Here is a 22,557-nt window from a genome sequence, read left to right as displayed (position 1 = left end):
CCTCAATCCTGTGACGGTGAAGCTCCACTTACCGAAACTACTTGGTAAGATACATCCGGTTTTCCATGTAAGTTTGTTGAAACCCATGGGAGGGCCACCCCATGAGAAACCCCCAGGGCCTGTCATGCCAGGACGGTATGAAATACAAGACATACTTGATTCACGAGTGAGGGGGGGTAGACTTTATTATCTGATATTGTGGAAGGGATACCCTCTGTCCAAAGCCTCTTGGGTAGACGAACAGGACATATCCGCTCCTGATCTGATCCGCAGGTATCACAGAACACTACCACATAAACCAGGGGGTGACTAGAAAGTTTATTGTATGTGTACACTCGCAGAGTTAATCAATTTTCTATTTTTTACTCCAGGGGGCCCTGTGGTGAGGGGGGCCGAATGTCAGACCCAGCGTGATACCTACCTTCCGAAGTTCAGTTAAGGTTCCATGTGTTCCAGCCGAGTCCGGTGGCTTCGTGAGTTACATCGCCATCAACGATATGAAGGTGGTGCTAGGGTGTTCGCAGCGGCAGCCGAATGGGTCATGTGACCATCTCACGTTGACAGAAAACAACCGGACGGATGCTACGCAGCAATAGAATGCGAGAGGAGCCGAATGATTTCAATACTGTTACGACTTGGGTCGCTGGAACCATGACTCTGTGATTGTTAGGAATTGGGTCGCTGGGTCTGACAAAGCTTAGATACCGGGATAGAAAGGGGGGGGGATAATATTGAAAGAGATTAAGTCCGTTGGAGCTACCGAGACTGTAGGAACAAGAATGGTGTGAATGTAACACTTGGACTCAATGTAATATTGAACATAAGTGCTAGCTGGGTTGGGGCGTGGTTAGAGCGGAGGTCTATCACGAGGCGGGTCTGGGGCGTGGTGCGGGTGGAAGCTAATTGACTATTTAACTGTTACTTGGGGTGTGTATTCTGGGCGTGGTGGCGTAATGTATTTAGGGCAATAGATGGAGTTTCCTTTCAGTGCTAACTTCATTTTCATCATAGTGAATAAAACTTGTTGAATACTGCAACGTTCCTGTTTCCTGGCTTTCGTGAAGCGCAGTTAGGACGTTCTGTCATCTTGGTAATGAAAAAAAATGAAGGTAAATAATTTTGTTGAGCTCATAATAGTTAAATACTGTACTGGGGAAGTGATATCAGTAACCAAAACCTATATAAACTGATCATGAATTTTCAATTAAATATCCTGAAAAATGGAAAATCTATCCATGGACAATCCAGTTGTACAAATTAAAACATTTAAAAATTTCAAGGGATGGCATTTGTGGGTGGTACATTTTTCACTATATTTTAGTTAAAAACTTCTTATTTGGCTTATCTGCAGTTATGTTTCTCTAAGTGTCCTAGCAAGGAAACCAATCTATAGGTATTCCAGTGATAAAAAGATGAAGCAGAAATCTCTGAATTAAACAGAGGCTATGTATTATGTCTCTGATGAAGTATACTGTAGCTTACAATTCCTAATTATGTTTGGTTCCAAAGTAGAAGTCCCAATATAGGAAAATGCCAGCAATGCTGTAAAAAGTTCAGCTAAGAAAATTATTAAGGACAACAAACATGTAGTTCATAGTCCCACACTTCTCTGGTTATAACATGCACAAATTATTTGGATGGTATGGAAACACTGCTCAGAGAAAACCATGTTTCTTTTACTGTGGACAATAAAAGATTGTATCTCTTCTTTTAAATAAATACAGACTATATTTATATGAATATTTATCCTTGTGCATGCAGGTCATGTGAATCAGGTTTAGTTTCTGTTATACTGAATAGCATAATCCTATCTATCATAAATGTAAGTAAGCTGTTATATTGTTTGGACTAAACATTTGATCAGTGATACATTTTCAAAAGCATCTAGTAAGGGCCTGGGCGAATCCTTCTAATGCATCTTCTTTCACATGCTCTGTAACAAGGGTGTCTGTTTTCATTTTAGACATGGTCATACAGGAAGCAAAACCTTCGACAATGCATTCTAAGATTGAGCATTACCAAAATTTAAGGGGGGACATTTGTATTCATCTTGTTGATGATATGATTGCTTTTAATTCCATATTGATTTCAAGTTTTTGCCCTTGAAATATATGTTAAAGAAGGCCAAAGACTACCATGAAAGATTAGTGCATGATGTAAAAATGTCAGATTTGTGGGGTTATTTGGTGATTTCTGAATTTGGATATTTCCTTGTGGTCATCCAAGCTCAGATGTCTCTAAGGAAATCTTGCACTGATCACTGACTGGTTTGCCCTGTCAGCTTTGATGGGAGTGGCCTTCGTAGTCTTGTGATTAGGCTGTTTATTGTTAGATTGTTTATCTGAGTTTGTAGTTCCTTGATAGGTATATTGATTAAACATGTGAAAATACTCTTGTACATCTTTATGATTTCGTTTCATTCATAAACATGAAATTATTTTTTGCCTGATTTCCTGAAACAATCCATGCAATTGTTTTGAGTGAAAGGGAGGCCAAAAATGGATTTGTCAGAGCATATGTTTTCTTTTCAGAATAACATAAATCATTCTCAAAGAATTGATATGATATAGATTTCTAAAAACTTCACAAATAAAATTTAAACGTTGATATTTTGCCTAATTTTTTCATATCATAATCTAGTTCTTTTGATAGTCAGAAAAAATATTTTGAATTACAGATCGAGATTAAGTGAATATTTTACAATGGGAGTCAATTATAAAATACTGTAAAAATGAATATTCTGGCAATAGTTTGGAAAAGGGACAAATTTAATGACTATTTCAGATGCTAATAAAGAGGTTACGTTATACAATATAACCATTTAGAGAACAAGAAATCCAGGAAAATCTGCAAAAAATACTGGATGAAATTAGAAATAAAGAAATCAAACTGCAAAAGGTACCAATGGTTTCTAAAATCTTACATCAAATTGTTCTACCAACAATTATCTATCTTAACAGTCTGAGAAATGTGAAACAGAAACATTTTAAATGTGCAATTAATCAGGAAGATGGCTGGCATACAATTTGAGAAAAGAAACAGAAAAGAAAGTGATAGAGAAAATCCAAAAAGTGACATGGTAATAAAAATGACCTTATTAAAAAGTCTTTTTATAACTTTTATTCCAATGTTTATAAAAAACAGGAACTAGACATGCAAAAAAAGATCTACAAAGACAATATTTACTTAGTCTCTTACAAGCTTAGAGACAACTTACAAATGAACCGTATGTTGCCTCGTCTTGACTTCACAACTAACAGACACGAGCCACCACGTCAGGAACAAAGAACTTCACTTTATTACAGCAAAAATGTGGTTTAAAGTCAGCACTGACAACCATTACAGTCATGGTTCTTTTATACAATGCAAAGATACCCCGCCTAGCCCACACCCACGTTAACACCCAGGCACCACCACCCTCTTCCGGACCGCCCTACATACCCATATATGGGCACTCATCCCGATTATGCTAGCCTTCAGCTGCCGCCTCCTGACGCTTCCCGACGCTTCGACGGCTTCCCGACGCTTCGGCAGCTTGTATTGCTTCATTTGCTGTCATTGGCTTCATCTCGGCGTCCGTGCATGAGCACTGGGCAGTTCTAGCCCTTTCAACCATCTGCGCATGTGTTGTAGGGTGCTGGTCATCGTCTGCGCATGTGGAGAGCCGGCAAGGCCAGCTGGTCATCAGAGCGCTTTCCGCGCATGCCCGCCAGTCAGCTGGATGTCGGGCCATCGGGACGCGCGCCTGGAGAGTCGGGGTGCATTCAGAGCAGGTAACCAGGGCAGCCTCTGCTACGGCCCGACATACTGCCCCCCTTCACCAGGGCTCCCCCTGGAGGAAAGACAAAACATGTTACTTTGGTTCACACACGTCCACCTTCCCGACCCTCACTGTGTTAATGGTTCCTGGTTTTCCGGGATTTTGTACATGGAATTTTTTAACTAAGCGAGGAGCTTGTACATTATCAGCCCGTACCCATGTAGCCTCTGCTAAAGGGTAACCTTTCCATCTAATCAGATAATACAATTTACGTTGCTTAATACAGGAGTCAAGTATCTCTTGTACCTCATATTCGTCATCATTAACAGGGCCTGGTGCGGTTCTTGTCCGGTACATATATACTGGTTTCAGTAAACTGCAATGAAACAGCGGATGTATTTTCCCTAACAACCTGGGTAGTTGTAATTGTACAGTAACTGGATTAATGATTTTAATGATTTTGAACGGTCCAATGTATTTAGGTCCCAATTTCCTACATGGTACTCTCAGTCTTATATATTTAGTGGACAAATAAACTAGTTATCCTACAACGAACGGCTTACAGGGTTGCCGTTTTTTGTCCGCCTGCTCCTTCATTTTTCGCCCATATTCTACCAACGCTGTCTTCACAGCAGCCCATGCCCCACAAATCCTTTGTGTCCATTCTTGTGGGAGACATGATTGTGCATCAAATTGCTGGCACTCAGGGATAGGAAAAAAGTCTTTTCCAGATACCACTTTAAATGGTGCATACCCTGTACTGCCGTGTACTGCGTTGTTATACGCAACCTCTGCGAACACCAGCAGATCTGCCCAGTTGGTTTGTTGGTATGATACATAACTTCTCAAATACCGTTCCACCGCTGCATTAGCCCGTTCAGCCGCTCTATTAGTAGCTGGATGGTATGCGATGCTAAGTCCCTGCGAAGACCCGAGCAAGGTGGTGAATCCTTTCCAAAATCGTGCCGTAAATTGAACCCCCCGGTCAGATATTATTCGCCGGGGAGCCCCATGGATACGGTATATGAGTGTAAGGAACATGTGAGCCAATTTCTGAGCAGTCGGCAACTTTCTGCATGGGACGAAATGGGCTTGTTTTGAGAATAAATTGATTACTGCCCATATTACTGTATGGACATACAACGTACTAATTCCCAATGATCTCTTATCTCCAACCGTACAAGTTCAGTCACTTGAGTCACCGGTGCCCCACTTTGCTGTAATAAAGTGAAGGAGCAGGCAGACAAAAAACGGCAATGTGAGAAGAGTTTTGAATGTTATCGAATATTTACAATACAACGAGAAAACAACTTTAATATTTCTGGATGTGGAGAAAGCCTCTGACAATTTAAATTGGGTCTTTATGTTTAAAGTCTTGGAAGATACAAACTTCAGACAGAAATTTATTCAAGGGGTTACAGTGATTTAAATTTCATAACAAGCAACTATTATTAATGGAGACTTAAATAAACCACGTGAAATTCAAAAGAGCATGAGACTAGGATGTCCCATATCTCCTTTGTTGTTTATATTAATATTGGAAATCTTGACTAGAAATATTAGACATGATGAGGAAATAACAACATAGAAATTAGAAAGTTTATAAATTGAGGGCTTTTGCTGATGATTTAGTTATATTTCTACGAGACCCAAAAACTGGTATAGAATACTTGATGAAACAGTTAAATGACTTTGGAACTTTAACAGGTTTCAAGATAAATAAACAGAAAACATTCAATTTTATTCAAAGGAACTTGATTGTTTTCAAAAAATTTTGGTTATAATAAAATTAATTAACTCAAATAATTCTTGAGTCCATCAGTTGTAAATTTTCGTTAAGGAGGCCATCTGGTGTTTTCTAATGGGTAACCTTCAAAGCCTTCTTATCAGCAATTTATAAGTGCAATCACTCTTCCCACAGGAAAGGGTATTTTTAGTTGACTTCTTTATCTTTTTAAAAATCAATTTCATCCACATTCTTAGTATTTAAAAGCTAAAACCACACTATCGTTCCCCTTTGCAATTTTTACTTAAGATAAAATGCTACAAAACTGGCAACAAATATTTTTCTTCTTAAACTGATAGAAGAAAGGCTCACTCAGTGAATACAAAGTTTGCAAGTTCTGAAGGATTTTCAATCGTGAACAGGTTGGGTAAAAAAGAGATTATGGAAACAAAATATATTTATTTTCTTGTTTATATTTGTTGTTAAGATTTGAAGTCACTGTATTTGTTTCTTTTTCTTTTTATCTTACTTTGTACTTTTTACTTTTTTACTTTCCCTTATTTTTCTGAATATAGATTGTATTTGTTTTTATTATAATTAAAAATCTTCATTATATATATTGAAGATTTAACTATCCGTTTCAATATGATTTCATAAGCCAAGTTAGATTTTTTATTATGATTACCAGATAAGTATTAATGATTTATAACATCAGAATTATATAGATCTACCTTGTGTAATATTGTGAAAATTTTATAGGAGTGCAGTGACTCACCTGGTGAGGACACTGGGTTGATAATCTGCAAGCCCACATTTGAAGCCTGATTGCTGCTTTATGATGGGGTAAACTACCATCATTTGCTTCAGCTCCTGCTCATCTAGCAGTTCAAAAGCATGCAAGTGTGAGTAGATAAATAGGTACCACTTCGGTGGGCTCATTAATGGGGATACGAAAGGAGTCCCCAACTGGGTGTCCACTGAGCAATGGCAATGTCACCAGTTAATCTTTTCACCACGGAAATTCTTCAATGCTTCTGACACCAATGTATAATATATGGAAAATTTATTAGTACTGTATTTCAAACTTGACAGGTTCAAACATTCTGGAAAATACTTTGAGATAGGATCTTCTACTTAAAATTCTTTGTGGCATAACATTCTTTTAAAATCTATTTTGGCAAGTCATCAGAGAATTAAGCATAAAAGATAACATTACCTTTTCATAAAGCTGCATTTCATAAATTGCATTCTTCCTTCATTGTTTTGGGGGAGTTGTATAACCATTTTTGGAGAGCATGCTCATTTGGTTATTCATTCTGATAAAAAATGTTTTAGGAAATTGTGAAAATCTCTCACTTATTATTCATAATTATGCTACTGGTTTACTGGTCAGCTTTATAAACCGGTGTAGCATAAGAAATTAATTATGTTCTTATTGTTAGTTGCAGAAACAGCAAGCTTAAAATACAGCAAACACAAGAGCAAAAAGCTCAGAAGAATGCTACATTTAGGGATAGTTTTAGCCAAATCTGGTTGCCATTTCAAAATTATATTAATATTTTATACCAGAAATAGCTTTCTAGGTAGAAATAGTGAATATATTGTTTGAACTGCATTTATCCATTCTTATACCTGTTTTAAAATATTTCAGTCAGGAATTTTTCTCTATGGACCATTTTAAAAATCAGCAGTAGTAGAAATGACAGATGCCAAATTATGTATAATTGGAAGGATTTCATTTCTAGGAAGGAAATACACTAAGAAGTATTCTGAAAATGATTTCTATAGTGATTTAGGTAGCACATAAGTTTCTTATGAGCTTTGGATTGTTTGTAAAAACAAAATAGGCTCTTTAAAGATATTTTCAGCAAAAATGTGGAAAACCAGTTTGTTAGATGGACAATTTATCCTAACTATGCTATTTTCTATGTAACAAAAAATGAAGCAAAAATATCATCAGACTAATAAAAACCAAGACACTGCTTACATAATATTGCTATAGCAACATTAATGCTGTAATTATGCATCTATTGAAAAAAAAAACCTTACTAGGATTTACTCTCAGGTAACAATTTATGGAAATGTAGCCTCAAGAGATTTTTTTTTAAAAATAATATATTTTATAATTCATTTTTGCTTGCAGTTCTATGATTTAATCTGATATGAATTCCGGCTGAATAAAATAAGTGTTGTGCTACAGATATTCATTACAGTATTTGGCAATTTTCAGTGGATTCAGGGCACTACAGATTAATTTACAGAACAAAATTGGATGTTGTTAACAAAAGAAAGAAGAGTAAAAAAAGAAGATATATAGCCTACAGCAATGAAGAAAATTTAAAACCAATGGTGTTTTGTCATTACTGGATTCTCAGATTGGTAATGTTCTTCTGTAATCAGTCTAATGTAATCATTGAAGAGTAAGAGTAGAAACAAGGTGGCCTAGCCTTAAAACAATGTTCAGCCACACAAATCATTCTGTTGATTCAGTCACTAAGCACAACCTATTTCACAAGATTGTTGTTCTTAAAATAGCTTCCATGGGTAGCATATAAATGGAATGGGCGGTATAAGAGATGATTAAATTTTTTTATTAGTTTTATTTATAAAATGTGAAAATACAAAAGCAAATAGTAGGGGACAACAGTAGAAAAAGGGAAAACAAAAAAGGTGGAAGAAAGGGAGGAGACGAAACAAAAGGCATTGACTTCCAAGTCTCTCTGTTGCAGTAAAATCAGACATTAAAACCAAATCTCAACTTTTTACACTTCTATAGTAGTATGCACTAGCCAGTTTTATATCGTCGAATCAGTCTAATCAGTAAAACCCAAAATCATAATTTCATTTTTTTCTACCTCAAGTACGAAGTCCAGAAACGGTTTCCAACTAGAAACAAAAGTACTTATGCTCTTTTCTTTTATCAGAAGTCTTTTAACAAGTCAATTTGGCCATCTCTGCTAATTCCATCACCTTTTGTAACCATTTGTCCATGGTAGGAATCAAGGCATCCTTCCACTTTTGTGCATAGAGCAATTTTGCTATTGTCGCCATATATAAAATCAGAGTTCCAAAAATTTTTTCCAGTTCTCTTTCCATTAGACCCAAAAGAAAAGTTTCTGGTTTAATCTTTATGTTCACTTTAAGAATTTTTCTGCATTAATATATGAATCCTACTTCAATATTTTTTTGCCTTGGCACATGTCCACCATAAATGATAAAAAGTCTCTTCTTTACATTTCCAACATTCATTTGAAATAACTTTATACACTGGTGACACTTAATTTTTTGAGGACAATGATCCACAATAATTTTGGCTCCAATATCAGGGGAAGTCATCTGGGTATTGTTTAGGATTCTGTTTGACTTGGAAATCTTGATAGGCATATGAATCCGTAAAGACTATCAGCTGTTTTCCTCTGCCTTTCTTGTTCCATAAGACAATCCCAAAGAGGAGTTATCCCATGGAAGTGAGAAACACAATTTTAGGGGAGAAAGTTGTTCTTGTTTAAAAAAATCATTAATAAACTTTTATTACATGAACTTTGCTTTACACTTTCTAGGATACACAAGGATACTACTAATTATGTAGACCTACTGTATTTCCCCCAAAATAAGACCTGGTCTTATATTTTTTTGCTTCCAAAAGACGCACTAGGTCTTCTTTTCAGAGGATGTCTTATCTGCTTACCTCAGGACCGCCGCAGCCAGGCATTCCACGCCCTGACACCTGTTGCGCCACTGCCTGACTTCTGCAGCCACTCGCAGGCAGCAGGGCACGTTGCGCTGGTGCTGCTGATCGCGGCAGGACATCACATGGCATGTGTGAGCAGTAGCACCGGCGCAATGCACCACACAGCCTGTGAGCGGTTGCAGAAGTTGGGTGGTGGCATGACAGGTGTCGGGGCATGGGAGGCCTGGCTGCAGCAGTTCTGAGGTAAGTGGGGGCATGTGGGACAGCTTCACCCCCCCAGCTTGATTTTTATGTGTGCGCCTCAACCCATGGCAGGACTGAGTGGTGGGGTCTTAACTAGGGCTTCAAATCATTTTCAGGTAATATGGAACTGAGATTAATTTGGTCATCTTGGATGATCTTGATGAAGAACAGAACATGGAAAACTTGGTCTTATCAGCTATTTCTGTAGCTTCTAGCAACCTATTCATCCTTCTACATGCTTTGTGATGAGGTTCTCCAGACTTTGCAGCACTAATACTGAGATGCTAATCTGGTTTTCTGCAGATGCTTTACCCCATGTCTTTGCAAGGTTTCTTCAGTGCAATAGGTCCAAAGAGACATTACGTTATGGAATTTGTAGTCTGCTTGGTTTGAACTTAGGGGGAGGGGTATTGGTTATTGATTAGAGGCCCTGTGAGGTTCTTAGAATCATGCAAACAAAAGTTTTGCAGGAAAGGACGATTATAAAATTTATCCCAAGTGTCTAATTTTACTTTTTCATAAAAATCCTGATATATTTAATTTAAAATATTTATTAACTTTATATACTGCCTGACTCCCAACAATTCTAAGTGGTTTACAAGTAAAAAATATTAAACAGTGTATATATTTATGTATTTATGTATATATACACACACATACACTATAACAGGTAAAATACAACAAGATAACAAGAACAAAAATGAAACAGATGCACACAATCCAAGAGGGCTTCAATCATGCTCATTAAAGGCCTGGGAGAAAAGCCAGATCTTTGGGGTCCTTCGAAACATCAGAAGAACAGGAGTCATCTGGGTCTTGCAGGGAATCTCATTCCAGAGGGCAGGTATATTTCACAGGCTGCACTGTTTAACTGAAGCAACCCGGAGCATGCCAATCCTGACAAACAGAATCAACCAGGTAGAGTCTATGGAAGATAGGTCTTCCTTGAAGTAATCAGTCCCTGTGTCATTTAGATAACTGGACCCATTGGGTCATCACTTCAGAGCTATTTCTTTCACTAATCAGAAAAACAGAGTGACCACCGATAGGGGAAAAACGTGATAATAGGATTTCTTGCTTTCTATTGGCTTCTCCATTGAGTATCCCAGTGGGAAACTGGGAGCATTGGAAATCTTTATCTCTCCCTTCTCTCCTCTCTATTCCTTCCTTCCCCCCCCTCTTCCTTTTGCCACATCATGTTTAGACTTCCTGCTGGCATTCCCATTGACTTAAATGAGGATCATAAAGCCAGCAGGAATTAGCAAGTCCAAGCCATCAGGCAAGTGAATAGCTGCTGTTGAGTGGAGGAGAGATTGAGGGGTTGTGTGGGTCACTGGAGTGAATATAGAGACCTTGGATGAGGGGCATGGGTGGAAAGACTTACCCCAGCAACTTGCAATCTTCCCTGTTGGCTTTTCCATTGACTTTCTCCCTGAAAGCTTCCCACAAGCATATTGGGAAGGTTTCAGGGAATGTTGGGAATGAGAATTATACGATGCAGCTGATCAGTTGTGGTGCTGAAGCAACACCAGTGGAGCAACACTAAAGTGATCACAATTTTTCCAAATTTCATTCCATGGGACTTATAAGTCCCAGAATTCTATAAGTTTGAATTACCTTGGTTCAATAATAGTTGCCAATTGAAAGTTAGATTGAGAGTTTTAATAGTATATAGATGACCATGATATTATCTCAATCAAGAATGAAATGATAAATTGAGCCAAATCTTTATTAAAAGCTTATTTATTAAACTTTTAGATATATCAGTAAAACTCACACAGCCTCACTTATTACATAAAATGGTGAAGTGATGGAAGAACACTGTAGCTGACTTTTTTCACATCTGACCAACCAGAGGAACAGTTCACAAAGGACTATATGGTGTAAGACAGGGGTCCCAAATTCCTGGGCTGCGGCCTAGTACCGGCCATGGCATATTTGGAAATGGGTCTTGCAAGTGGTGGGCCTGCTCGCATGTGCACAGCTCAACTTGTGTAAGTTGAAATGTGCAGGGGCAAATGCATGTCAGCCTACCTCTCGTGTGGCCCAATTCACCTCTCCCCTCCAGGGGCCTCCAAGCCGCAAAGGTTGGGGACCGCTGGTCTAAGAGATATAGTTTTACTATAGAGGGTACAAAATAACAATGAGAAACCAGATGTCTGCTATTGATGCAAAGGAAAATATCATCTCTTTGGGAATTGCTAGTCAGGTCATTCATGTCTTTATCTCTACCATGAAGTCAACTGATATTAAATTGAAATGTAGCACAAAGTCATTTGTTTGGAGATGGGAAAAGATCCCAAGTACTTATTTTAATGATAGCCAAATTACTGCACAGAGAAGGAACCGCTAGCCACCTTTACACAGATTGCCATGACGCAAATAGTATATTTCAGTGTAATACTTGCACTGTGAATAAAACTGAAGTTGCCAGGAGTCAACATTGACTACACACAAAAAACAATACTATAAGGCATGTATGCCCAATCTTTTGGTTTGCCTGAGCTTCTTTGTGTGAAGAGGAATTGTCTTGGGCCACATATAAAATATATAGTACACAAAATATATAAACCAGATAACAATATTAAACATTTATGATCTTGTGGGGTTGCATTACTGGCTGTCCAGGGCTGAATGCAGCATCTGGGCCTTGGGTTGGACATGCCTGCTGTAAGGTATTACAAGATGGCTTGAAATTCCAAATACAGCCACAAAAAGAACATTTCTACTTTACACAGTATTGACCTAAATATAAGAAGCTTTGAAGAATATTAATTGCTTTGATCAATTATCTGATATATTTTACAAAGTACAGGTTAAATACAGTGTATAGAAATACAAATAATTGGTTTACTAAAGCTAGAATCTAAAATTAACCTCAATAGAAATATCCTCTTAGCAAGGATCATTCTGGCTATTATTATTTAGTCATATCCGAGAAAGATACAATTACATTTACTTAGAACAAATCTTAATTTAACAAAATCACAGTGAACACAATTGTTCCATGAAATGCCCACATTGAAGAGATAATATATGCAGTATGTAGTTTACTTCAATTTTAGGTGATTGACAACTTTTAAGACAAACATCAAAGAATCTGAGATTGATTTAGAAGGTTACTGGTTACAAATAAATTTCAGGAAAAATCAGAACCCCATAAATACATTATTTCCAGCAGTAGGTAAATAACAGTCTTTTGTATTCAGATATACAATACCTTGATGCAGAGTGCATTACAAAATGTGGATGATGAAAGAGCAGACAAAACTCAGGCCTTACTTGTGGTCCAACACCTTAATCACTATACCACACTGATTCATTGGGTATAGAAGCCTTTTATTTCTTTTAAGAGATATATAACCAATATTTGGTTTGAATAATTCTTAGAGTCAAAAATATACTATCATTTTTTTTACAGCAAACGCAACAGCATATTTGGTGTTGATGATTCAAGCTCGGTTCATAGCATCATAATTTTATTTATTTTGATCTCAGGATTTATCATGAAATGTTTATCTAAAGAAATGGGATTGACTGAAGATTATGCAAACCAAGATCTCTATTTGCTCTTCATTTTATACTCTGCACTGACTGAGAGTAAAATGTTTATTACATTTTTTGAACAGGACCCAGGAAGAGGCAACAATCCAATGTACAATTAAGGATGCTTAAGTTCCATTGAAATAAAAAGAACACAATGGGAGTTAATGTGCTTAACAGCACACTGGATGGCGGCCATTTTCTAATCATCTTCAACAAATGGATTTTGGTTCAGAGCTTGTGAGCATGTGAAATAATAAACTGAAATTGACACGGAAATGCAGTTTTTAAAAAGTACATTTTGATATGAGAGACACTATGAAGATTCATGATGGAATTTTGAAGTAGCATTTAGCTAGCAACAAGGCCAACAGAATAGTTTTAATTACTTTCAGTAGGAGTAAAACCTATCTTTCTTTGATGCTCCTGACCACTTTGGCACTGACTTCTTTTTACTTATCTTCATGTTTTTTCTCATCTTTGTTTTGCCATATAAACTATTCAGGACCACTCTCTCTTTCAATTCAGACACCTGTTTGACTCCTACTAGTTGGTTACATACAATATCAGTGGCAGGCACTGAATAAAGCAGGGAGGAAGACAGGAGAGACATTTCTCCTTCTCTCTAGGAAGCTGAATGAATTTCATTAATTAAATCTTAAATTGTGTTTTAAAACATGCTCACACCTTGAATTAAACAAAAAAGATGTCCTGTTACATTTAAGGTAGGTTATCAATACAGAATATTTACCCCCAATTCTATATAAACTGAATCAACCCCTGGGGCACAAGCTGAATGTGAGAATTAAAACGTTCTGTTAAAATCTAGTTAGTATCAGACTGAATCTACCATTTTACGATTTAGAAGGATGACCTCTTTAATGATTTAAGTTGTGTTTGTCCGAGTTACATAAATTAATAACAACTCTGGATATTCTGAAAAGCTAAAAATGTGATAAAACACCAGAATCAGGAATAAATAGAACTGCATGCTAAATACTGTTTAAAACACATAGACATTACAACATGCAAAATTCAGCAAAATAATTCAGGTGCAATATATTTTTAATAAAAATAACATATTTTATAGGCATAAAAGCTCTCAAAAATACCATAAATAGCAGAATTTCTATGAGAGATTTAAAAAAAAAATCTGTTTTTTTCCTAGTATCGATTATCTTTGCTACTTGGGGAGAAAAACTAAACAAAATGAACTTTTAAATAATAGGAAATACTTGTAGCTCGGTTTTTAGATTTTAGCAGTGGTTTGTTCTCCAAACTTGTTTCAATATAGTTTCTGAACTTTTTGTTATCAAACTAGGTAACATCTTCAGCAGGATTTTTTTGTCCTATTCTCCTTAGCTGATAAGTGTCATGTCTTGGTAGTCCAGACCATTTGATCTAATATATCTCCTAATAAACAACCAATTGCACAACCAACTGACCACACTGGCACACAAGACACTTGTAAGCTAAGGAGAATAGGACAAGAAAATCCTGTTGATAATGTTACCTAGTTTGGTAATGAAATGTTCAGAAACTATATTGAAACAAGCTTGGAAAGCAAACCACTGTCAAAATGAACTTTTTCCTAGATGAGATGGCTTATTTTAAAAATAAGCATAAAATGTATCTTTTGAATCTTTACATTTCAGCAAAGGGATTTAAAAGAAATGGCCTCAGCTATCTTTTCCATCTATGCCAGGGGTGTCAAACTCAATTTCATTGAGGGCCGCATCAGCATCGTGGTTGCCATTGGGGGGCCGAGTGGGTGTGGCAGCCATGGGCATGGCCTACTGGGTGGGGCACGGCGGGTATGGACGTGGCCTACTGGGTGGGTGTGGCCAGCTCCATGTCACTCACGTCAGGGGCACCTGTGCGGGCCTGGGCAGGACTGGGGTGCATCCAAGGGTGAGGAAGGGTGGGTGGGACAGGGGGCAAGCACCAGGGCATGGTCCACTGGAGGAACCTCAAGCTGTGCATGGGGCCCCTGGACAGTGGCATGGACTGTCCAGAGCCCTGGGCAATGGAGGTCAAGAGCCCAGCCCGGCCCTTGAGCTCCCACGACACCAGGACCCCACAGCCCTGCCTAGCCTAGCCACACTTCCCCGAGGGGATACCCAGCTGCACTTACCTCCTCCTCAATGCTGCTGCTGCTGCTGCTGCGCTCACTCTCCTTGGCCAGGTTACTCATGGTGGGTGCAGGAGGACAAATGCGTGGGTCAGAGGGAGGCCCACTCCCTCTCCATGCAAGGAAACCTGGTTTTGTAACCAAAGCATCCTCAGCAATAGGATGGTTGACCACCAGGGGAAGGCAAAAGGGCAACAGGGTTGCTGGTGGCCAAGTGCTAAAGCAGGATTTCCCTCAGACCCTCCCTTCCTCCCTCTTATTCCAATCTCCTTCCTTCCTTCCTTCCTTCCTTCCTTCCTTCCTTCCTTCCTTCCTTCCTTCCTCCTCTCCTTTCTTTCTTCCCTTCCTTCCTTCCTTCTCGTTCTTTCCTTCTTTCCTTTCTTCCTCCCCTTCTTCCCTGCCTCCCTCCTTTTCATTCCCATCTCCTTCCTTCCTTCCCTTCCTTTCTTCCTGTTTCCCTCCCCTCCTTCCTTCCCTCCTTCTCTCTGTGCCCAGGAAGGGATGAGGGGAGGGGGCGAGGTTGGCAGCACTTCTCTCAAAGAATAAGAGTTGGAAGAGACCTTTGAGGTCTTTAGTCCAAGCTCCTGCTCAAGCAGGGGACATATACCATTCCAGATAATGGAATTTCCAATCTCTACTTAAAAGCCTCTAGTGATGGAGCATCCACAACTTCTGAAGGCAAGCCTTTTCACTGGTTAGTTGTTTTCACAAGCCCTTAGTTCTAGGCTGGTTTTCTTCTTGATTAGTTTCCATCTATTATTTGCCTTCTGATGCTTTGGAAAATAGCCCATCAAATATTGGAACTCTGCTATCATATCACCACCCCTAGTCCTTTTCACTAAGCTAGACATACCCAATTCCCACAAACATTTGTCATATGTTTTAGCCTCCAGCCCCCTAATCATCTATGTTTACCGTCCATTTAGACCAGATGGTCCCCATGGTTTGGTTTATAGAACAGTGGCCACAAAGCAGAGCCTTCTCAGAGACAGCACCCCCATTATAGAATTTTCTCCCAAGGAAAATATGAACAGTGCAACCCTCACCCGTTCAGAGGCAACTCCAAACACACTGTTCAGCCAGGCATATGCAAAACAACAACACATTTTATGGTCAAACAGTACTAAGTAAATTACTACTACTATTTTTCTTTCTTAAAATACACACTTTTAATATTGTTTTAAGCAGTGCTAGTGATGCTTTACAATAGCTGAGAGTTTTCTTGTAAACCACCCTGGATTTCTCAGAAACTTTTAATTTCAAATTAGATGTTGATTTAATAAATTAGGCAGAAAAAACAAATGTTTAAATACATCTAAATCCCACAGACCTACTGCCTCCTAGGCACATACTGCAGAGAAAATAAGGCATTGCATTTCCAGCCAGCATAGCCACAGGATGATGGAACTGTGGTTCGTGACACCCAAAATATATTAGTTTGGGTAAGGCTGGATTAAATTATAAAAGAGCAAATGAAGAGACAAAATAATTGAGTTGACTCGGCCTTTTAATTTCAACTCACACCAATTCCTAACTTCCCATTCAATCTAAAGAGTTTTATTATTGCCTGGATTTTAGGGAGGGGAGGAGGCAAGAACAGACCACAAAGCTAATCTGCAAGTTTGCTCTCTCACCTGCCTGCACACCACCTTTCCGTGTATGTGTATGAGAGACAGAGAGATCCTCTTTTTGTCAGTTTACTTACTCTGCAACTCCCTGCTGGCTCAATCTCTCTCTCTCTCTCTCTCTCTCTCTCTCTCACACACACACACACACACACAGGTTAATAAAAAAGAGAAGGAGGGGAGAGAAAGGTGGAAGCTCTCCTTTTTTGTAAAACCTCGGCTTCCTCCTCCTCTTCCCCTCCTGGCGCTCTCTCTCTCTCTCTCTCTCTCTCTCTCTCTCTCACACACACACACACACACACACACACACACACACTTCCTGTTTTCTCCTCCGTCGCTGCCTGAACGGAGTAGGAGGAAGTTCTCTCCTTTTTTGTAACACCTCAGCTTCCTCCTCCTCTTCCTCTTCCCCTCTCTCTCTCTCTCTCTCTCTCACACACACACACACACACAGCTTCCTGTTTTCTCCTCCTCATCCTTTTCCTCAGCTGCACCTGAACGGGAGTAGGAGGAAGTTAAAAAAAAGAGAAGGGGTGGAAGAATGGGGGAAGCTCTCCTTTTTTGTAACACCTCAGCTTCCTCCTCCTCCTCCTCTTCCTCTTCCTCTCTCTCTCTCTCTCTCACACACACACACACACACACACACACACACACACACACACTAACCCTTCCTGCTTTCTTTTCCTTCTCACCCTTTCTGGTCTGGCAAAGCAGAGCCACACCAGAAGCCCAGCAAAGTGGGGCATGGCCAGGTATGACAGGGTTACGCCCGGCCATGCTAAAGCAAATGAGCTGCTGCTGTACACCACCAGCCCCTGAGCGCTTGCTGTTTCCTGGGCGTGCTCCAAAGCGCCTGGCTGGGTTGCGGTGGGCCAGGCCTGGGGCAGTGGGGGCCGGTCCCTTGCCATTTCTGGGACAGCCCCGGGGGGCCAAATCTTGGCCCTCCCCGGGCTGCATCCGGCCCGCGGGCCTTGTGTTTGACATGTCTGATCTATGCAATATGCTTAATTAGCTATGGTTAGATGCTTACATATTACACTAGCAACTGTTGTTCCAGGGTAATGCTAATATAATTTTCTAACTGCTATGTGCTTTAATTTGCAAAACAGAAAACAAAGAAATAGTACATAACATACTAACACTCAGTGCTATAATCAGGAGATCTAAAATAATTCTGGTTGAATGCACCAATCCATTGAACAGTGGTTTCATAATTTATTTATTTATTTTATTTATTTATTTATGAGACTTATATACTGCTTTAAGTGCAAGCACTCTCTAAGCGGTGTACACCAGTAAGCAATGTATATATATATTTACATTGCCCCCAACAATCTGGGTCCTCATTTTACCTACCCCGGAAGGATGGAAGGATGAGTCAACCTTTATGTGCACAGAAAGCATCAGTAAGTTCCATAGTTATACTAGGAACCCAGTCCACACATACAGTATTCCAGAGTTCACTATTCTTTTATCAAGCAGTTAACAAATAAGGGAAACATGCTTCCTCTCAGACAATGGTCAAATCCAACAATCAATGGGATGGTCCAGAATGGAATGGGAATCTCTGGCACATTAAGCAACCAATTCCCTAGGGCCTAGGTCAAAGGATAGGAGCTTTATGTGGATAATTCATAAGGCCAGTTGAAAGAGAATGCATCTGTCGTAACCAAGGATATTGCAATAAAATATAACTATTACTGTATTTATGTTTTTCAGAAAGTTATTGTCTTCAGCAGGCTTGAGTATTGATATGAAAAAAGGAAACTGACACTGATTATATCCAATTTAGATCAGGTCAATTTCACCTGTTGAAAAATTGCTCTGATTTCTTCCACTGATGCAGAACAGTTTCTAAACATAAATGAGCTATTATGTCTAAACTTTATAGTGTTAGCAATAATCCTTGATGTACGTGATAAAAAAAACCATGTAGTCCAACCATGTACATCATAATAGCCAATTTGAGGCACAACTTAATAAAAAAAGGAACTTCTTAAAATAAAGCCAGAAATTAGGTGTCTATTCCCACCTATTACCTATATAAAAATATATCTTACCTATTATCATAAACTGAATTGCTAAAGACCACACTTTTTTTAGGGAATTCAGGGAGTCAAACCACAATCAGTTATTTGAAATAACTGAAAGTTCCCAAAGTTAATTGAGGCAATTGTTTTGATTCAAGAGGTTTTTTAAAAATCCTTTTTCATATACAACTCAGGGTAATGAATATATCACTCCTCCTCCTCCAGTATTTTTCCCATAACAACAACCCTGTGAAGTGAACTGGGCTGAGACAGAGTGACTAGCTCAAAGTCATCCAACTGGTTTTTCAAGAATCCTGGAGATCAGTCTCACAAAGAGCCATAAATCCATTCTTACTATCTTCTTATGGAGAGATCCAGACCCAATGTAGACTCTTAGCTGGGATAGATGGAAATTGTGTGTGGGCGAAAGTGCTGTCTTGTTCCATGGTGTGTTCAGTAATCAATTATCAGAAGACAATTCTCTGTTTAAATGCATTTTTCATCTCATGTTTTCTAGAAAATAACTATTATTAAACAATTTTATATAGCCTCCCAACTCACTCAATGACTCGGAGGGCTTACTACTAACTATAAAATATAATGCACCACTATGGAACATGACACAGGAAAAAGCATAATTAAGGTCTAATAAAAGAGCAGCTGTAAAAGCTACCAAGTTTATACAGCAGGCTAAGTCCCACTTTTTTTTCAATAAATGACAATTGGCTGAATTTTCACAATTTTCACAAGACTAAAATGGACGATCTGAAACTTGAACTGGCCACCAACAAGGAGTATGTCGGAGGTGGTGACCCTTTGAGAGCTGTATGCAATGAAATTTCATTTTGATGTATGCCAATTGGTGTACATTCAAAGTGACAATAAAGTTGTTGTTGTTATTATTATCTTCTGACAAAAAATTAAAAAGTCCCACTGGCTTAAGGCAGTATTTGAATCCAATTATCCAAGATTCCCATATTTTTGTCAATTACAATAACAATAGAAACATGAAGAAATAAAAGTCATGAAGAAATCATGACTTTTATTTGATCACTAGTTGGAAAGCAAGTTCTGGCAGCAGCACAACAGTAGTTAGAACACAGCATAAAACAATTGCTCAATGATTCTTTTTTAAGCGTTTTTAGCTCACCAATTGCCTAATGTTTCTTAAAGGCTTTGGTTAAGACAGTCTTTTTCATTTACAGTGTTGTTGGGGATAGAGAATGTGCTACAGGCCTGATAAATAAGCAAGATAAGATACTGTCTGAGCTCTGATCCCCTCCTCTACCCCTATTTTTCCAATCTTATGTTTGATTGAAGCATCCATCCGCTTCACTTTAGGTGCAATTCTAATCCTATATCCATCAATCAATCATTCAATTTCTTATCTTGCTATTAGAGAAAAATATTTTAATTCTGTTTTTAAAGCCTCGGACTAACAAATACATCAAACTCTGGTCTTGATTAATGGAATATCCGGGATTTAAATACTGGATAAAAAACAAACAATAAAATAAATTAATATGTCCAGAATTACTATAGACTAAACCATCTTAGCACTTACCGCTGGGGAAAGTGACAATCCCTTCCAGAAGAGAGCCACCTGGCAAATCCCCTATTCAACTGTCCACCGGGAAGACTAGAGGTTACTGAAAAAGCCATTGTGCCCCATCAAATACAATCTCCCGTCCGCTCACTTCGGAGTAAACTCCATTTAATCAGAGAAACTGATTTCTGCAGTCAATGAAACCAGGAATGCCTTATAAAACTGTAATCCCTTGACAGGTTACCCCTTTCGGATAAAGGCAGGACAGACCCGCCACCCATGCTTCCAATCCAATCATTACGCGGGTAAAAAAAAAGAAAAGCAACCACCAACCCACAGGTCCCTCTTTCTTCCCGGCAGGTATACAAACATGGCTTGCAAAAGAAGGAAACCTCCCCCTTTCGCTCAGCCTGCCTCTTCTTGTTGATTGGCCAGAATATTTGTCTTTCAAGAGAAAGAGGAAGGCGAGCTCGCCAAACCTCTACGAAAGCTAGCGTTTTCCCACCAACCTCTCTCCGTCCCCACGCGTTCCCGAGGCTCCTCCTCTTTCTCTCGGCGTGAGTCATCACCACTCTTAGCTCCGCCCACTTTCCTGATTGAATCCGTTTAAAAAAAAAACAGTCCTCATGGTCGGCTCGCTCGTGGGCGCGGCTCCACCCCTTCCAAGAGGCTCCGCCTCTCCACTTCAGGCCTGCGGCCCGGATAGCTACCGCTCCTGGGGTTCGTGAGGCGGAGCGAGAAGAGCCAGCGAGTAAGCTCCGTTGCATCAAATCGCCGCAACCAGTCCCGGAAAGAGTTCCGTATAAGCCGGCTCTTTGCTGAATCGGAATCTCCGTCCAGATTTCGCGGGGCTCTTTTTTCCCCCCGGTGGCCAGAGGGACGGAGGAGAGGAAACCAGAAGGACGACGGCCCAGACGCTCACAGTCCCCGGGACTCTGTCCCCAAAGCCTTCCCTCGCCTCGCTGCCTCCTCGCGCCGGCCAGGGGCAGCGCAGACTCCTCCCCTTCCCTCTTTTTCCCACCCTCCCCCGTAACCGCAGCAGCAGCAGCGCCACCTTCCCTCCTTCCTTTTCCCGGTTCCTGTTGCCCCCGAGTCTGAGACGCACCTGCACCTCTCTGCCACGGCGCGAGAGAAGGGCAAGGCCGGAGTCGGCCGCAGTGGCTCTTCCAAGGTAGAGTCCCTTGTTGAGCGCGCCGTGGCCAAAAGGGGGGGGGAGGCGGTGGCGGCGGCGGGGATGGAGAGGGCTCCAGAGGGAGGGAAGGAGAGAGGGAGGAAAGGCGGCGGCGGGGAGGGGTGCTCTCCTTGAACGGTGTACAATGGAGAAGGTGGCAAAGGCGGGGAGGGCTTCTTGTCTGGGCGGAAGAGGCGAAGGATCGGGGCCCACCTCTTAGTTGTGAGGCTTGTTGCTGCTTTTTGTGGAAAAGGCAGTCGTAACCCTGCGGCGGATTGTAGGTGTTTATGTTCCTTGTGCGTGGGCTCCGCTGGAAAGCTTGGGGGTTCGCGCCGCGAAGGGTAAAGCGCAGCTTCTGATCGGAACAGGCGTGAGGTTGCTCTGAAAATTCCTCTGTTGCCGTGCCATGGATGGGAGCGTGTTGTGTATGCGTGGTTTTTCTTTCGGGTTTTTTTTTTCCAGCGCGGGTACAGTGGAAAGGATTATGTGTGCATAATACATGAGGGTTGAAGTCTCTCTCACACGCGCACGCATCTGCTGTTCCTTGCGAAGGAGTGTTAATGCGTTGTGATGATTGGGGAGGTGAGACGAAGGCTTTCCAGTTTGGCTGCTCCTCCATCCCGAAAACAGAAGACAATTAGCAGCCTGATCCTTTTCCAATGAGGGACCATCCTCCGCAGATGAGATTTATTATCATGGTAAGAAACCAGTGTTGTTGTTTTTTGCTTGGTTGTATCTGGTCTCCCTTTCTCAATCATCCAGGATACAAAGCAAGGCGATTACTTTGGATCACTCACTGATGCTTGTGTTGAAAATCCAGAAAAGCTTCTGTAAAGATCTGTTAACCGTTAGACCTTCTTCAAGAGTTTCAAAAAACTGATGGCAACATCGCAAAACATTGAAGGTCTCTCTCTGGAGGCTTACTCCTATCTTTGTTCTTCAAAAATGGGTTTATTAAGCAGCAGTTATGACTTATATGAATTGTTCAACTGGGAAAAAAGTATTTACAATGAGCATTGAATTATCTTAAGAGTGAACACTCTTATTTACTTTTTGTGCATTTTACTGGTCTTATATGCAATTTTTGTATT

The 22,557-nt window shown here is 39.9% G+C and overlaps 1 protein-coding gene and 1 long non-coding RNA gene across 13 annotated transcripts in view; one reads left to right on the top strand and one right to left on the bottom strand.

The window, feature by feature from the left end:
• Positions 1-3,275: 3,275 nt before the first annotated feature.
• Positions 3,276-20,451, bottom strand: LOC120304068. 2 transcript variants are annotated; one of them, XR_005555602.1, is made up of 3 exons: positions 20,314-20,451; positions 6,703-6,802; positions 3,276-4,136 (listed from the first exon to the last, which is right to left on the bottom strand). It is a non-coding gene; the product is annotated as an uncharacterized LOC120304068 (long non-coding RNA). The 2 variants fall into 2 exon arrangements; XR_005555601.1 differs by having other exon boundaries at positions 3,276-3,832.
• An 876-nt stretch (positions 20,452-21,327) lies between these two features.
• Positions 21,328-22,557, top strand: part of CSNK1G3 (casein kinase 1 gamma 3) — a 65,186-nt gene continuing 63,956 nt past the window's right edge. For 8 of the 11 annotated variants that reach the window (XM_039334178.1, XM_039334185.1, XM_039334181.1 and 5 more), the window contains exons 1-2: positions 21,328-21,466; positions 21,929-22,164. The gene's annotated coding sequence lies outside the window, so the exon portion shown is untranslated. The remainder of the gene's footprint in view (positions 21,467-21,928; positions 22,165-22,557) is intronic. The other 3 variants (XM_039334176.1, XM_039334179.1, XM_039334180.1) reach the window with 3 other exon arrangements.

This window comes from Crotalus tigris, unplaced genomic scaffold, assembly GCF_016545835.1.
Source record: "Crotalus tigris isolate CLP2741 ecotype Arizona unplaced genomic scaffold, ASM1654583v1 scf7180000017628.32516253702:7417878, whole genome shotgun sequence".
Lineage (NCBI taxonomy): Eukaryota > Metazoa > Chordata > Lepidosauria > Squamata > Viperidae > Crotalus > Crotalus tigris.
The sequence above is the reverse complement of the archived record's forward strand: the minus strand, read 5'-3'. Positions and strand labels throughout refer to the sequence as shown.